Consider the following 16664-nt stretch of genomic DNA (forward strand, 5'->3'; position numbering starts at 1 on the left):
TTCTTACTGCGTCTCCATTAACTATCACCCAGGCTTGAGCACCTTGGTAGATATTTTTTTAACATGTTTAGCATTTGAGCCGGAAAACCAAATTTACCTAAACCAAAAAAAAGTGCATCCCAATTAACAAGGTCAAATGATTTTTCAGCATCGAACATGGTAATGAGAGTAGGTATTTTATTATTTGTTACATAATCAAGTGCTTGAGTTAAAAATCAAGTATTTGTAGACATGTACTTCCCCACAACAAACCCTGTTTGATCACAGAGGATAAGCTGCTGGGCAATAGGAGTAAAGCGTTGTGGCCAGATTTTCATTAATACTTTAAAATTCACATTGAGAAGACTAATAGGCCTATATGAATTAATATCTTTACCATTTTTACCCTTTTTCACAAAACTAACCAATATGGATTCCTTAAAACTTGAGGGAACACAACCTCCTTGGATAATGTTGTTGAAAAGATTTACCAAGAACGGGGTCAGCTCTTTGAAGACAGTTTTAAAAAACTCTATAAGAAAGCCATCAGCACCGCAGGCGTTTGCTCCTGAAATAGACTTGAGGACCCCTAAAATCTCTTCTTCAGTGGTGTCTAGCAGAAGCTGTTCCGCCCTGAACCCTGAAAGAGAAGGAAGCTTGACTCTGTCGTAATAGTTACTAATTTGACTTGCTCCAGCTTTATATCTAGTTGTATATAACTGGGAGTAATGATCTAAAAAGACTTGAGCTCTCTCCTCTTTGCCTGTTACAGACAATCTGGTTTTGAGATCTATATTTTCTGTAATAGTGGATACCTCATGTTTTGTTTTCACACTCCCAGCGAGCAGCTTTCCAACCATCTGACTCTCCTCATATACACGCTGTAAGTAGGTTCTAGAGCTTGCAATTTCTTCCAAAGTAAAACACTCTGTTAACTCAAATTTGGCTCTATCTAACTTTGCTTTAGCATCCCCCAAACCTGCACATGGTGCGTATCTGGTTTTTGTTGCTTCTGCAATGTCCTGCTGGAGTTTCAAATTTTTCTCTTTTCTTGTTATAACTGAAGAGGCGGAAAGTGCAATCATTCACCCACGAAGGGCAGCCTTGAATGCCCCCCAAACTAAGAAAGTTTCTGCCGTATTCAGATTAATCTTAAAAAATTCAACAATCCACTCTTTGGTATCTGCCACCCATTGATGATCCTGTAGAAGGAGCCAATCCATCTGCCACCTGGATCTTGGCCTCTTGTTTACCCCAATTTCTATACTAAGTTTGATAAGAGAATGGTCGGAAAATGTATTAATTTCTATGTCGGCGGTTGTACAGCCTAGAGATTGTGAAATTTAAAAAAAATCAATTCGAGAGGTCATATGAAATTGACTGGAGTGACATGAGAATTCCAATTTTGATGAGTTGGCAATTCGCCAGAGATCGATCAAAATATGCTCCTGTTTTAAGGCCTCAATCACCTTTTTAGGTTTAGGCTCCTTTTTACTTTTGTTTGAGGTATCTTTTTTTAAGGTAATTGTTAAAATTTAAATCCCCTCCCATAATCAATTTCCCGGGTATCCCCCTTATTAATTCAGTAATTTTACACAGGGCAATAGTGTCATCTACAATAGGGCCGAAATAATTAATTAAATGAAATCTCGTACTATTCAATTTAGCCTCCACCCATATCCATCTCCACTGAGGATCTCGCTTTACCTGGCCAAACTCCCATGGGAGACCCCTAGAAAAATAAATCGCTACTCCTCGCTTTGCAAGACCCGCAGAAGCGAAAACGGCATGAGAGTACATTCTTGGAAGAAATATTGTAGGGAAATTAGTTTTTAATTGTGTCTCCTGTAAAAAAAAAGTACTTGGGGTGCAAACGAGGCTAGCCATCTAATTAGGGCTCAATATGTTTTTTTTGTTCCAAATTCCATTCATGTTAAGCGAAAGAATATTACATTTACTCATCGTTGGTAACCCTATGTCTACAAGCCATGCCAACTACAACAAAGCTTTGCTTGCTCCTGCCTCTTATTCCAATCAAAGCCCTGCTACCGCTCATTTTACAACTGCTTACTTCCCTTCCCACCCCCAAAAAACCAACTAACCAACCCCTCGGGATGTGGAAATACCCCCCAAAGCCATGCTATCCACATTCCAACCCTCCTATCTAACCTAATGGGTGTCATGGAATCACACCCAGAGTGACCCCACTGATCCCGGACCCCCCCAACAAAATTATCACTATTGGTTACTTGGCATACTGGCCAGCACGGCTTATATTAAGGAAAGAAGAAGCACATATTGTTCCAATTATCAATCTAGCAGACAATTTCTCACCATATAGTACCTCAGAAATAATCTCTCTGCCAGGCTATAGACCCCCGACAATGTCGTAAGACCACTCTATAGGACGTCTAACCCAACTTGCGTTCTAGAGGAGGGGACCCTTAAATATTACTATTACTATTGGTACCGACACTATCGAGATCTCCTTCAAAAGGGCTTGTGCTTCTTCTACATCTGAAAACATAAAACATTTCCCTTTAACCAAAAGTCTCAGTTTCGACTGCTGAGCAATTGATGCGTGTGCACCATGAGCCTTAAATAGATGGAGATTTTTTACAAATTCTTTTCTCCTCCTTGCGGCAGCGGCAGTCATGTCAGAAAAAATACGGCATTTACTAGTTTCTGTCACAGAAAATCGTCTCTGCTGAATAGCTTTTGACAGGATTCTCTCCTTGCCCCAAAGTTCACAAAGTTTAACAGGATAGTTCTAGGAATGGAAGAGTTAGAAAAGCGTTGTGCAGGTACTCGATGGGCTCTTGTGATAGTGAGGTCGCCCTCAAACTCTGGTAGTACCTTCTGTTTAATGAATGAGTTCACCCATTGGATAGGTTGTGAGCCTTCTATATCTTCGGCAACCCCGACGATCCTGAGGTTTGACCTCCGAGAATGATTCTCAAGTTCCTCCAGTTTACTCTAAAGAACATTTTTCTTTGCTGCTTCCTTGGCCTCTCCTATTGCCATATTAATTTGATCCTCTAGTACAGCAATTCTCGCTTCAGCCTTCTGTAATCTAATAGGGAACCCAGACATTGTTTCTTCAATGTTCCCCAGTCTCAAATGCAAGGCAGCGATCTCTATTTGCTGTGCCTTTTTCATTTCACGGATCTCTTCTAAAATTAAATTCAGCATATCTCTGATACATCCCCTTGGTCTCTGAACCTTGGCATGAGTTTTCAAACAAGACATCGGTGTTCGCACTCATGCTTCCCGCCTTGGGATCCGACTTTACCGATGGAATCGATGGAACCGATGTAGCCTCCGGTGGTACTTTCCTTGAGATCTTATTTGAAGTCTTATTTGAAATTGTGCCTGTAGACTGAAGACGGGGTTGTAGGGACACCGGGTTCACCGGAGTCTCAATCGCAGACTTCCTGCTTTTCTGGACTGCACCCTGCACTAGAGAGGGATCCAGATTAGGTACTACATGTTCTGCCACATTCAGGAAGGTTGAGGGTATGAGGGGTGCTGCCAAAGCTTGTACTTGAGTTTGAACTTGAGACTGTACTTGAATCTATTCCGTCTATTGCTGCTGGACCCGGAGGGAGTTCAGTTCAGGGGTTAGTTGCGTTGATCCCGCATCTCAGGGAGCTATTAATACTGCTGAGACCAGACCTGTATCTGGCAATAAGGCATTGGGCGGCTTGGAGGCTAAGCCCACAGTTGAAGAGGAGGATTGAGGGTGTTAAGATTTTGGGGTAGTTTTCTTTATAAACAATGGAAAACCTTTAATTTCTTTTGCACCTTTCTTCGGGTTGTCTTGAGCTGGGCTTGTTGATCTCGCCTCGGCTTCTGCTAATTCCTGTGTAGCCTTTGCCTGATCTGCCCTGATTCCGCTAACTCCAGCTGCCCCTCACATTGTAAAGAAATAGAAGTGGGGGGAGCTCATCTTCTGAGCTCTGCAAGGTAGTATTAAGACCTGGGGAGGAGGAATTATTCCCCCCTATCCTTATCTTTGGCAGCCCGAAGTGCAGCTTTTTTCGCCAAAGCTGGACGTGTTTTTGCTTTAAGACGGGCCGCAATATCAGCTTTACTGGGCTTACTGGCAGTACTTTCATCTTTATGTGGTTTACCCATTTCTCCCCTCACTCCTATTATACAGCCTGTTGAATGTCTTATAACTCTTTACCCCCTACGTGTCTTTGTCTTCTTCAGTGCGCCTCAAATTGCACAGTTTTACTTTTACTTTTGTTTCACGAGATTACAGTTGAGCTCGTAAATAGCCCGTGCCTCCTCCAAACTCTGCTCAGTCTCTCCTCACCTCCTCACCTCCTCACCTCCTCACCTCCCTTTGACATCTGTGTCCTCTAGTCCGAACCCAGATTTCTGCTTTTACCCTCCCTGCGGCGTGCCTCAATCACCAAACTTCGCTTCTCACTGCGGCTATCCAGCAAGCAGTCGCCGGGGGAAGTAAACAGCCTTTTTTTTGCTGATTGAATCTTGAGAGAACATGCGCTCCAGGCTGGATGCGCAGCCTGCACCACTACAGCTGTGCGGAGTCCTCAGCTGCTCCTTCTTGTCGCTCCTCCTTGCTGCTGACTCCCAAGCTGCCAAAGGTTACAGCCACTCAAAGAAGTCGTTGCCACTGCCACAAAGCCAAAAGCAAGCCTTCGGCACTTCCCCACATTCTCCTCAGATGCCGCACCGCGCCTAAATCCATGTAAATTCCTGCCTCAGCAGCTCCAGAGATGTCACACCATACTCGACAGCCACAGGGGAGTAACACAGGCCCCGCAGACCACACTGTGTGGGGAGGGCCCTAGCTCCAAGGGGCACCCTCGGCACTGAACTCTGGACGGGAGAGCTCCTGATTGAGCCCGGAGGCGTCCCCCCTAAGTACCGTGTAGGGAGGCCCCCTCACTTTTCATTACGCAAGTGGACAGCCAGGTACATGCCGCCTTTACGGGGGTGGGATCGTGGGTCACCTGTGGCTACACGGAGGCGTGGTGCTCCGTCATTATTCTTGAATTTTGTAATTAAACCCTTCAAATGATTTAGAACTCAGTTATTGAGTGGGGCCCATTTAATCCTTCTCATTATTATTTAATTATATTCCTGATTTCAGTATTTTGGGAGGTGCCTTATTGCTGGAATGCATTGCCTCATGAATTTGAGCTTCAACACTCTCTCTGGTCCAGTAAATGTGAGAAGTTGGATTGAGGTACACCGTTATTGAGAGGGGCCCATTTAATCCTTCTCATTATTAATTAATTGTATTCCTGATTTTGTTTTTTTGGAGGCGCCTTAGTACTGGAATACATTGGCTCATGAATTTGAGTTTCAACACTGTCTCTGATCCAGTAAATGTGCAAAATTCGATAGAGGTATATTTGTCTGGTGTCCAGATTTTGGTATACCCCTTTTTACCCACAAATGTTTGTTAGCAGAAGATGGATGCACAATTAAGAGCACCTCCTTTCTGCTTTAGAAAAGTCCAAATTGCCCAGTACTCGGAAATAGGAGATTTTTTGGTGTGGATTATCATGTTCTGTCCAAAGTTCACCAGGATCTAGATTTATACAGACAATTTGACTTGCAGTGTTGTTTCTGAACAACTTGGATTTTAACTTTGAACAGGGTGGATTGATTCTGTTGAATGTGAGTGTTTCTGGTGTGTCTGAGGTGTGATAATGAGGTTTTGAGTTTGTGTTGAGAGATGGATTGTTATGCTGTGTGTGATGTGTTTGGCTATGCAATGTTGATTTTGGGGACAATAGGTGCTTTGTGTACTTTTTTTTTTAACATATTCTTATTTGTGAATTCTCATGACATGACATTTACATTTACATATACACAGATAGGGGGTTCTGAATTAACGAGTTTTCCTTTTAAAAAAATGGTCTTATCTGGGTTGGTGTCTTTTGCTCTTAACATGCGCTGGTTTAGATACATTAGCCAGGGTAAATTGCAGCTGGCCTGAGTTTACGTAGTGTGAACTTGGTTGTATTGTGTAGCAAAGGTGTTGTCCTTGTTTTTAATGTTTATGAGACTTGTCTTATTTGAACATGCTTATTTCTTCCTATTTAGTTTAAGCAGATTAGGTTTATTATTGTTAATTTAGTATAAATTAATTAAGAAAGGCTTTGCAATTGTTTTTCTCCTTCGTGGAAAAGTCATTCTGTGATGGGTTACTTAGCCGGAGAGCCGTGCTGGGATTGGGGAGATGTCACCCAAATGCCGCACTGTCATTGGCTGGTTGGTGACCGAGCTTCACTGCGATAGGTTGACCTGTGAAAAAGCTGCACTGGGATTGGTTGTTGTTTGCTAGTTTATGTCGAATGATGTTTAGATCATTTAGAGTGAAAATAATGGGTGATGTGTTGAAAAAGCCTATCATTCCAGTTGGAACTTTGACTGAGGATGAGACATTACCTGCAGAGGGAACACCTGCATACAAAATGATGACAGACATTGGGTTTTATACAAGTACCTTGATTTCTGAATGGCATGAATATACTGCTACTGATAAAAATGAACAGTTTAGACGGTACCTTTAACAGTGGAAAGCTAGATTTTCAGATGCAAACTATGAGCGACATAAAACTGTTACCTAGACCTAGACAGTTTGAAGTGCTAAACAAAGGGGATCAAATGGCTACAGAGAAAGAACATGTTAGAACAAGTGAAGAGCTCATTAAGGCAATGGTTAGAAAAGAAATGGGATCAACAGGAGAAAGGATGGAAGGAGGATACAATTGAGGTACTGGGAATTTTCCTAGCAATGATTACAGAAACAACTGACAAAAAGAAATGTGAGGAGGAAGAAAAAGTAAATCAAGATTTGGATGAGGAGGATCACGTTTTTAATGTTTTTTTTTATTCCAGACCTCTTCCATATACTGATAGACTACAGGGGCAGGGATGTGGTCATGGTCCTGATGTAGTACCAGATATGGGTGCTGAGGGAGATTATATAAGTATGCTAGCACAGGGAGCAGCCACATTTGCGGTTATAAGTACAATAGTGAGTGCTCCAAATGAAATTGTAATGACAGCATTACCAATAACTAGTAGATACACTAGAGCAGTTTTTCTAGTCCGGACTGAAATTAAAATTACTACTATTATTAATGAAGAACCTCCTAATGAGAGATATTAATGTGGGTGCTTTACTAATTTTATTTGGTGAAATTTTCCAGGGGACAGTTGACTTGAACAGGGTATTGACATAGAATGTTGATGGAAGTAGATATTTTCTTAAAGAAGCAGCCACTTTTGCAAATGAAGCGCACAATAAAATGAAAGAATACAATAGGAAGCCTTGTCACTATCGACTTGCCCCTGATCATTTTTGGCTTGCAGGATAAAGTCAGAAGTCCTGCAAGATCGCTAATCTTTTACGCCATGCTCCTACCGAGGAGACAAATTTGTATAAAATGGACAGATTCTGTCCCTCCCTCCTTTTTAGACTGGCAGTCTTCTGTTCTGGCGACTTCCAAGTTGGATCTATTGAGAACAGGCAGTAAAAAGAAGAGAACATTCTGGAACATACTGAAAGCAAGATGGGACCCGTGGTCAATTGCAAAGTGTTTTTTTTTTTCTCTCTTTTCTTCCCTTATCGGGTCCTATGATTATGCTGCATTAATACTCTATGGGCCATGTTGGACACTCTCAGTTTAAAAATAAAAATGGAAAGTCTTAAGACCAATACAGCATAGCCCATTGATACTCAGGCTGTTATCTGCATTGACACTTCCTGAGAAGTTGGCAATAATAAAATTTAACGCTCACAAAGCCATTTCAGACGATGTTGGGATGGGAAATGAGTTTGCAGACCAAACAGCTAAGGAAACAACTCGATCAAAGATGAAAAATATGTTTTTGGCAGGTCCCGCTAGATGGGTTCCAGACAATGGGATGTTCGAAGACACATGGGAGAATGTCAGGGAAATACAGAGGGAGGTGAAAGTAGATGCACTGGCAATGTGGGAAGAGAGGACAGGGCGTCTGGCTGAGGATGGGGGTTGGACTGACTTTTTGGGGAAACAGAGATGGTTGCTCCCAAACACATACATGCTCCCTGTTGTGAAGATGGCCCATGGTCCCGCACATATTAGTGCCAAAGGAATCTGTAAGTTGTTGGACCCAGTATAGCAGAATGATAATATCTCTAAGGTAGCCACATACCTAGTGAAACACTAAATTGTTTGTTTGAAGCATAATCCTGGGAATTACACTTCTACACCTGCAACTTTGCACCGCCTTCCTTCCCTTTCGAGGTTCTCCAGATGGATTTCATTGAAATGGAATGGGTGAACAACTTGAAGTATGTGCTGGTATTGATTTGTGCATTCAGTAAATGGATTGAGGCTTACCCCACTAAGGAGAATATGGCCATGGTGACGGCCAAGGCACTCCTAATAGAGTTCTTCCTGTGCTACGGATTGCCATGTGTGTTTGCAGTGACAACGGAAGTCACGTCAATTCAAAAGTCAATAAACTGGTGTGCAAGGGCTTGCATATTAAGCAGAGGTTTTATGCAGTGAGCCAGCCCCAGTCAGTAGGCCTGGTTGAGAAGTACAATGGTACTCTCAAACTGAAGCTACCAAAGATTCAAGAAAGCACAGGATTGCCGATGGCCAGATGCGTTACCTTTGGCTTTATTAACTACCAGGGCAACAGCGCATTCTAGATCAGGGTTGTCCCCGTATGAGATCGTCTTTGGCTGCCCTGCCAATGTCTGGGGTGTCCCAAGACCCAAGCACTTTTCCAAGATAGAGTACTCCTTGCTTATAGATTAGTTGTATGAGTTGTCGAAAGATCTTCGCTCTATTCATCAACAGATTCATGCCACGCTGCAACCAGTAGCAGAGGGGTCCGGATATCAGCTGCAGCCAGGGGATGTTGTGCTTGTCAAGAACTTTCAACCGAAGAACTGCACCAGATAGTTCAGTATTGGAACCATCACTAGCTTTAATATTTCAAGCATTAAAAGATCAGAGACAAGAAGCCCAGGAACATTACTCGCAACTGAGGACAGATAATTTAGGCATTCAACAGGCCCATAAGGCGGCAACAGCTAAAGTTGATTCCCTTTTAAATGAGATGACAGATCTTCAGCAGCGTATAGTAGATACGGAGGAGACAGTGACACAGACAATCGAACATGTACAGACTCATGATACATCAATTAAGGCACTGCAGCTTAAAGTGGAAGACTTAGAAAATCGGCAAAAAAGAAGAACCTGAGATCATTTGGTGTCCCAGAGGGAAAAGAGGGCGCGGACCCTCGAGCATATTTAGTACTGCTTTTTCAGAAGGCTTTCCCAGACTTGTCAGATTGGGACTGGGATAGCCAGATACAGCGGGCGCATAGACTTCCTCTTGGCCCTCAGAGACTAGGATCTAAGTTTCCTAGGCCTTTATCAATTTATTTTGGAATTTTTTTGCTGCGCCAGGCTGTATATTTAAAAGCCCGACCTAGCTCACCTATAACAATTGATACTGTGACCTTTTTTGTACGCGCAGACCTTTGTAAAGCTTCAATGGTTAGGAGATGGCTAATGCGTCAGTTAATAGAACCTATGAAATTCTTAAATTTACAGGTGTTTTTACAAGAGCCAGCCAGTTTGAAAGTTTTGAGGGGTGGTCAATCCTATTTTTTCTCTACAGTAGAAGAGGCTAAGGAGCCTCTTGGTAAATGGCAAAATGAGAAGGGTGGGAAACATTAAGAAGAGACGAATCTCAAACTAACCTTAAAAATAATTTTGATGAAGGGACGTTTAAATTTTCACGGCTTCTGGGAGTTTTCGGTCTGTTCGGGGTACACTGTCTTCCTTAGGCTGCTGTTGTAGCAGCCTTTTGCAAGGACGGAAATTCCTTTCCCAAGGTACGGGGGGTGGGTTGGTGAGAAGGATTTAGGTAGGGTAAGGTGGGTGAAAAAGAAATCAACAAGTCAGCTAGAAATGTGGAAAATAAAATTAACAAGACGATTAAGAGAAGAATCACATATAAGTTTGTTTATAACAGGGAATCAGGAAAGTAACTTAATAAATGGTATAAGGCTGAAAATAAATATAATTGTTTTATTTGAAAGGAAAAAGAGATGAGGATGATGGATAGAATCAAATGTATAATTTGGAACAGCGCTGGTCTAAATAGTAAACTCAAGAGGCAGTTGGTACGGCAAGAACTAAAGATGCATAATCCTCAACTTGTTTTTTTAACAGAAACACATTTGTCTTATAATGATCGTAAACTTTTGCTACAATTGGGTTTTGAAACCATTGTATGCACTTCTCAATCTTGCCCTATTAGAGGAGCGGCTATTTTGAAGCAAAAGGGTTTTACTTGTGTGATACATAAAACTATGACCGACAATGCTGGGAGATGGGTACTCACACAAGTCGAAATATGGTGTAAAAATATGCGCTATCTGCTTTATATGGTTCTAATGAGATGAACCATCAATTATTTGATGCTTTAAATATGGAATTATTGAATTCGGAGGGAGAAAAACTGATAATGGGGGATTTTAATTGTATTATGAATCATAGTTTAGATACAAGTAGACAAATACTTACTAAAAGAATGTCTAAAACAAGAGCTGCAATAGTTGAGATGGGCCGTTTACAACAAATAAAAGATCTATGGAGATGCCTATATCCTAATATTGCAGGATATACTCATTACTCGTTTCCACACCATTCCTATTCAAGGATAGATATGGCATGGGTTTCAGACGGGATTATGACAACAGCTGATATTATGATATGCCCACGTATCACATCAGATCATAACCCTCTTATGGTGACATTTCAGGCTATTGGAGGAGTTAAGATTCGTAAACCATTTACTTTTCCAAAGTATTTGCTCAAAGATGAGTTATATATAGAAACCACTAGGAAGCAACTTGAAGCTTTTTTTCAGGACAATATAGGCTCAGCTACTCCTGTGATTATATGGGATACATGGAAAGCAGTTATTCGGGGGACTGACTTTGCAATATATAGTGCAACTAAATAAAAAAAGACAAAATGTTATAGAAGAAGGTATCTCTGCTATAAAACAGGCTGAAATAGCACATATTAATCCAGTTAGGCCTGGATTATCCAACCAGAATGAATTATTATTTGAATTAATTGATTTGAGGGTGGCTGCTAAAAATGTATTTGGGAAAAAATTGTTGCAAATCTTAATAAGTATCGCGCCTCACAATATGAGTTTGGTGAACATATAGGAAAAGTCCTTGCTTATAAGGTAGCTGATGATCGGGCTAAAACCTATATAAAGGAATAGGAGGGGCAAATGGTGATATGCATACAGAACCAAAAGAGATTTTAAAACAATTTTCTACTTATTATCAGAAATTATATACTTCTGATATTGTTACTAATAAGGCAGACATAGAACAATATCTTCAAAACATATATCTCCCAAAACTTAAGGAGGAAGATATTACCTTAATAAGTAATGAGATTAGCAAAGAGGAGATAATTTCAGCGATCTCTGCACTTCCATCTGGGAAAGCGACAGGGGAAGATTCTTTTCCGCTGGAGTTCTATAAAGTATTTAAAGAGCAGCTAATTGAACCAGTTAGAGGGGTTAAACAACATAGAAAAAACACGTTGTATCCAGAGCAATTTAGAACAATCATAGTATACACATCAATAGTTGAAAATAAAACATTATAATCCAGTAAAGAGTCAATCTTCTTCTTTAATGTTCACAACAGCATCCTTTTGAACTCTAGCCAACACGTGTTTCATCTTATAAGCAGTGTATGCATATAGACTTCATCAGGGCTAGAATATACAACAAAGGCAAGAATTACTAACTGGCTTTGTCAATGTGAGATAAAAATAAAATAAAAAAGAAGTAGAGACCAAGTGACATCAATAATACAACAGAATTGACCAATACTATTAACCCCTTCGACGCTCATGACGAGCTGGGCTCGTCATGAGGTAGCCTCCTCGCACGCTCATGACGAGCCCAGCTCGTCATGAAACATGCGGTTTTAAAAATCTCAGCACAGGAGCGGAATTTCGCTAGCGCGCATGCGGTTAATAAACATCCTAAAGAATGGTTCACACTTGGTATCATTAAAGAATGTGAATATAAATATCTGCTGGTGGATAGACCCAGTTTTCCATGCATGTATGCCTTACCAAAGGTTCATAAGGATCCGGTTTCCCCACCAGGTAGACCGATAGTGACTGGTATTGGTATTGGGGGGCCCACTGAGAGACTCTCGGAATTTGTGGATTAATTCTTGCATTCTTTTGTATTAAATTTACCATCTAGTATTAAGGACACCAAGCATGTTCTAAACATTATGAATGACTTTGTTTGGGAATCAGATATGCTTTTTGTTACACTAGATGTGGTATCGCTATACACGAATATTGGTCACCAACATGGTGTGCATGCATTACAACATTTTTTATATCGAAGACCAGTGGAATTATTGGAGCATACTGAAATGCTCATTACTATGGCCAGGCTTATATTGGAGCAAAATGTTTTCCTGTTTAATGGCAAGTGGTTGAAACAGATGTGTGGGACTGCCATGGGTTCCAGATTTGCGCCGTCCTTTGCCTGTCTCTTCATGGGATGGTTCGAGGCGGTGCATATCTGGGGCCCTGGTGGTTGCCCGTGGCATGACTTTATTGGCTACTATGGACGGTATATTGATGATTGCTTGCTAATTTGGACGGGTGGTGAGACTGAATTACTACGTTTTTTTGAATATATGAACACCAATGACTTTAACATGACCTTTACCATGAACCACAGTAGTGAGAAGATAGTGTTTCTTGATGTGGAGTTATTTATTGAGAATGGTAGGGTTTGTAGTAAACTCCATAGAAAAACAACTGCCTGCAATTCGGTGTTGCATGGTCAAAGTGCCCATCCGAGAACACAAGTAAACTCAATACCTTATGGAGAACTGTATAGAGCACGCCGTAATTGCGCTAGGGATAAAGATTTTTTAGAGTGTATAGACGATATGGAACAGCGTTTTTTGTCACGTGGATATGACACTAAAGTAATTGCACAAGCCAAACAGAGAATCATTAAACTCCCTAGAGAACAAACTTTGAAGTCTAAAAATAAGAACATGAATAAGAGTGTGTCCCCTGTGCGAATGATTACTAACTACAATACTCTGGCCTCTAAAGTATACAGGATTTTGAAAAAGTATTGGTTTCTCTCGACATCAGACTCTGGACTACGTCCATTTATCTTAAACCATCCCTCTGTAACATACCGCAAAGGCAAGTCAATTAAGAACATTTTAACCCCTAGTTATCCTAGACAGCACTTGCAGGCCCTCATGTGGCTACAGAAAAGAAGCATTGGATCACTTAGATGTGGAAATTGCAGTATGTGTAAAATGATGATACATGGTATACGCTGTTTTATTTATAATGGCTCACAGCATTTTAACATCACTACACACATTGACTGAAATTCTACGTATGTAGTATATGCCGTCATCTGCAAATGCCAATTAATTTACATTGGGAGCACCCTTAACAGGATTGAGGGATCGAATATCAGAACACTTCAGGGCTCTTAAGAATCGTGATATTAGATATCCTATTGCAGCCCATGCGGCTGAATGTAAGTCACAGGGTACTCACCCCTGATGGACGCGAGAGGTGGTAATAGGGAGCTTAGACTCCGACAGAAAGAGGCCCATTGGATTTTGAATTTGCGTGCAGTCGAAAAGGGCTTGAATTTTGATAATGAATTACAATATTTTTTAGGATGATATATTCCCTTAGCAAATATACTGTATTGTCCCAACTTAGGAATTATGTGTAATTGGTTATCACATTATTTATGTACTTTTGAATTGTTCTGTGCATATGGATGTTATTTTTTTTAGTTTCGTCACGGTTTAATGAATTATTTGTTTTGTCATCAGCTGTATGTTCAACAATTTATATTGATTTATGCTGTAATTTTTATTTCTCACTTTATGGGTGTTTTTTTATTTCATTTATTATTTTTCTATTTTAATTTTTGCTCTTTTGGTGATGGCTATATGGAATTTAATTTTCTGGATATGAGTTTTGATATGAGTTTTATATCCTTTCTAGTGTTTTATAGATATACAGACTTTACTATTATGAGATATTCAATGTTATCGCTTAGAATTATGGATGCATTTGTAATCAACTGGTAGGGAGGAGGAAGGAAATGTCCATTTATTTCCCCATGGCAAGTATTCAGTTATCAAAAAAGAAAAAGGACACTTGTTACAGTTCTAAACCGTTGGTTAGAAAACACCCTCAAAAACTCAATGTTATTTAGAAAAGCGGTATATATTCTTCATCCGCCCCACATTGATGTTGTGGCATTTATCATTGGATGTTACAATACGTACTCAATGCCAGCCTCATCCAGAGGCACCTCTGGTATAGAATGCAGGGTCCAGAGATTGAGGGATGCCCCCAAAAAGAAAAAGTGCAAAGTAACAAAAATATTTGAAATGTTAAAAAAGAACGTCACCAAGATACTTTAATGAAGGGTGAGATTCTATTGGAGTAAAATATAAGGGTACTTTAAAAAGATCGAGTTACTAGATCCATTAGTATTATTAGAATAAGCTTGTCGACATGTTTCAGCTCCCCTTGGCCCAGCCGGGTCTGTGGAGCTTTCGTCAGGACTAGCATACACAAATATATATACTTACACGACTTGTGTAGTATATTTAAGTGTCCACTTTTTGGCACTTAATTACCAAACGTGCTCTCAGTGATCTGTAATACAAAAGAGAGTCAAGCAGCAATACATAACTTTTGGGTATCATGCTCTTTTTTTGGGGGGGGGCGGGGGAATTTTATCATCTATATTGGATGATTGCGTTAAATATCGCTAAAGTTCTGGTGAGAAAAGGACTATTTTTGGTAGAGGACCAAGATATCTCTAAGAGCAATATGTGTTGGTAGAGTTAAATCATTCTTCTACATTTTCAGAGTAATGTTGACATACTAACATGGGGGTGGTCGGTTGTATATATCACCCTGTCGCAGTTAAGTTCTATATAGGAGGGATTTGTAGCAGTGCGCACCAGCATCAAAATACAATTGTCAAATTACATAACAGCAGCAAATGTGACCTTTATACTTTCGTAGTGTGATACACAATCACCACAGCTTAAGGGCACCTAAGTCACGTAGAGGAATAATCCCCACAGCTTTTAAAATTCAAACCTTGTGATTAATATGAAGTGAGGGTATGTGTTGTATAATTAAAAGTTATTTAGCGCGAGGTTACAGATTATTTCTCTCGGTAAACCTTACCTTAGCACAGAGAGCGAATTGCTTCCTCAGGGGGTTGCCGCTTATAAAGCGCAAAGCTGGAGGAAAGGAAGGAATGTTGTTAAAATCACCCCTCTTGCACCTTACCGGTAAGTGGAGATGGATGTTGAGCCGCCATTACCCGCGTGGTTTGGAGTGCTGTGACTTGTGCTGACTCTGCCCCTGGACGTCAGGTGGGCGGGTTTAGCACGTTTTTAAAGGGCCGTGAGTGGTGAATGGAGGCAATGGTTTTTTCAACAACAACTTTATGCTCGGCTGCTGGGATATTACGGACAAAGAGAATTGTTCACAATAAACAAACATGTTACATTGCGATGTCAAAGGGCATAAACATGTCGCTTTATGTTGTTATTCGAGCAAGAAGGGTATTTTCCTAGATTGTTAAGTATATTACGTTTGCAAACTAGAGATCTCTTTATAATGCCTTAACCATATGATAATGTCTATATTGTCACTAAGTAGGCTTATAGTCTCAACTTTATTTCTTCTTAGTCATGCACATGTGTGTAGAATAGTATTATTTCACATGGCAAGCCTGGATTTCTTATCGTATGTTACTATTTTGCAAATTGATGCCATGGAATATTATCGTTAAACCCAGCAGGTGGGTTTGGAGGCGGTTTACCCACCTCTGTTCCTTTTCATAGAGTTTCTTTTCTGCATTCTGTGACTTGTCTGTTAGCATTTCTAGCACAGTCCAGCGGAGATCCTCACTGGAATGTTTCATTTCCACAAAGTGCGAACATAGTTTTGTGGTGTTCTTTTTTAATCTAATGTTGCTTTTGTGTTCCCCTATTCTTGTTTTGACTTTTCTGCAAGTCATCCCAATGTATTTTTTCTGACATGGACAGCTTACCATGTAGATGACGTGGGTCGAATTACAGTTTGTATGCTGTCTTTGGGTCCACAGTAGGGTCTCTGTTAGCTGTAATGATTTTGATGTTGTAGTTGATTTGCATGCAACACATGTCCCACAAGGATGGTGTCCTGTGATCGGTGTCATGGAAGTGTCTCTTATTTGGTCAGGTGATTTCCTTTTTGTGGGTCGAGTATGTACCAGTGTGTCTTTCAAATTCTTGGTTCATCTGTTGGCAAATCTCGGTTTTGGCCAATCGAATCTTCCTGTGTTCAGTATGTGCCAATTTTTGTTGACCAGTTTTTTAACTTCATAGGTGGATGGACAGAACGTCGTAACACAGGTAGCTAAGTCTGGCACCTGTTCTTTCAGATGGATTTTTAAGAGGCAGTCTCTCGGCTAGTTGTTTGCTCTCTTTCTACATTTGGATATAGTTTTAGAAGTGTAGTCTCTCACCTTTAATTTTTCACTGAGTTCTTGAGCCTGCATTTTAT

Source organism: Lissotriton helveticus, chromosome 3_1 (assembly GCF_964261635.1).
Source record: "Lissotriton helveticus chromosome 3_1, aLisHel1.1, whole genome shotgun sequence".
NCBI classification, from domain to species: Eukaryota; Metazoa; Chordata; class Amphibia; order Caudata; family Salamandridae; genus Lissotriton; species Lissotriton helveticus.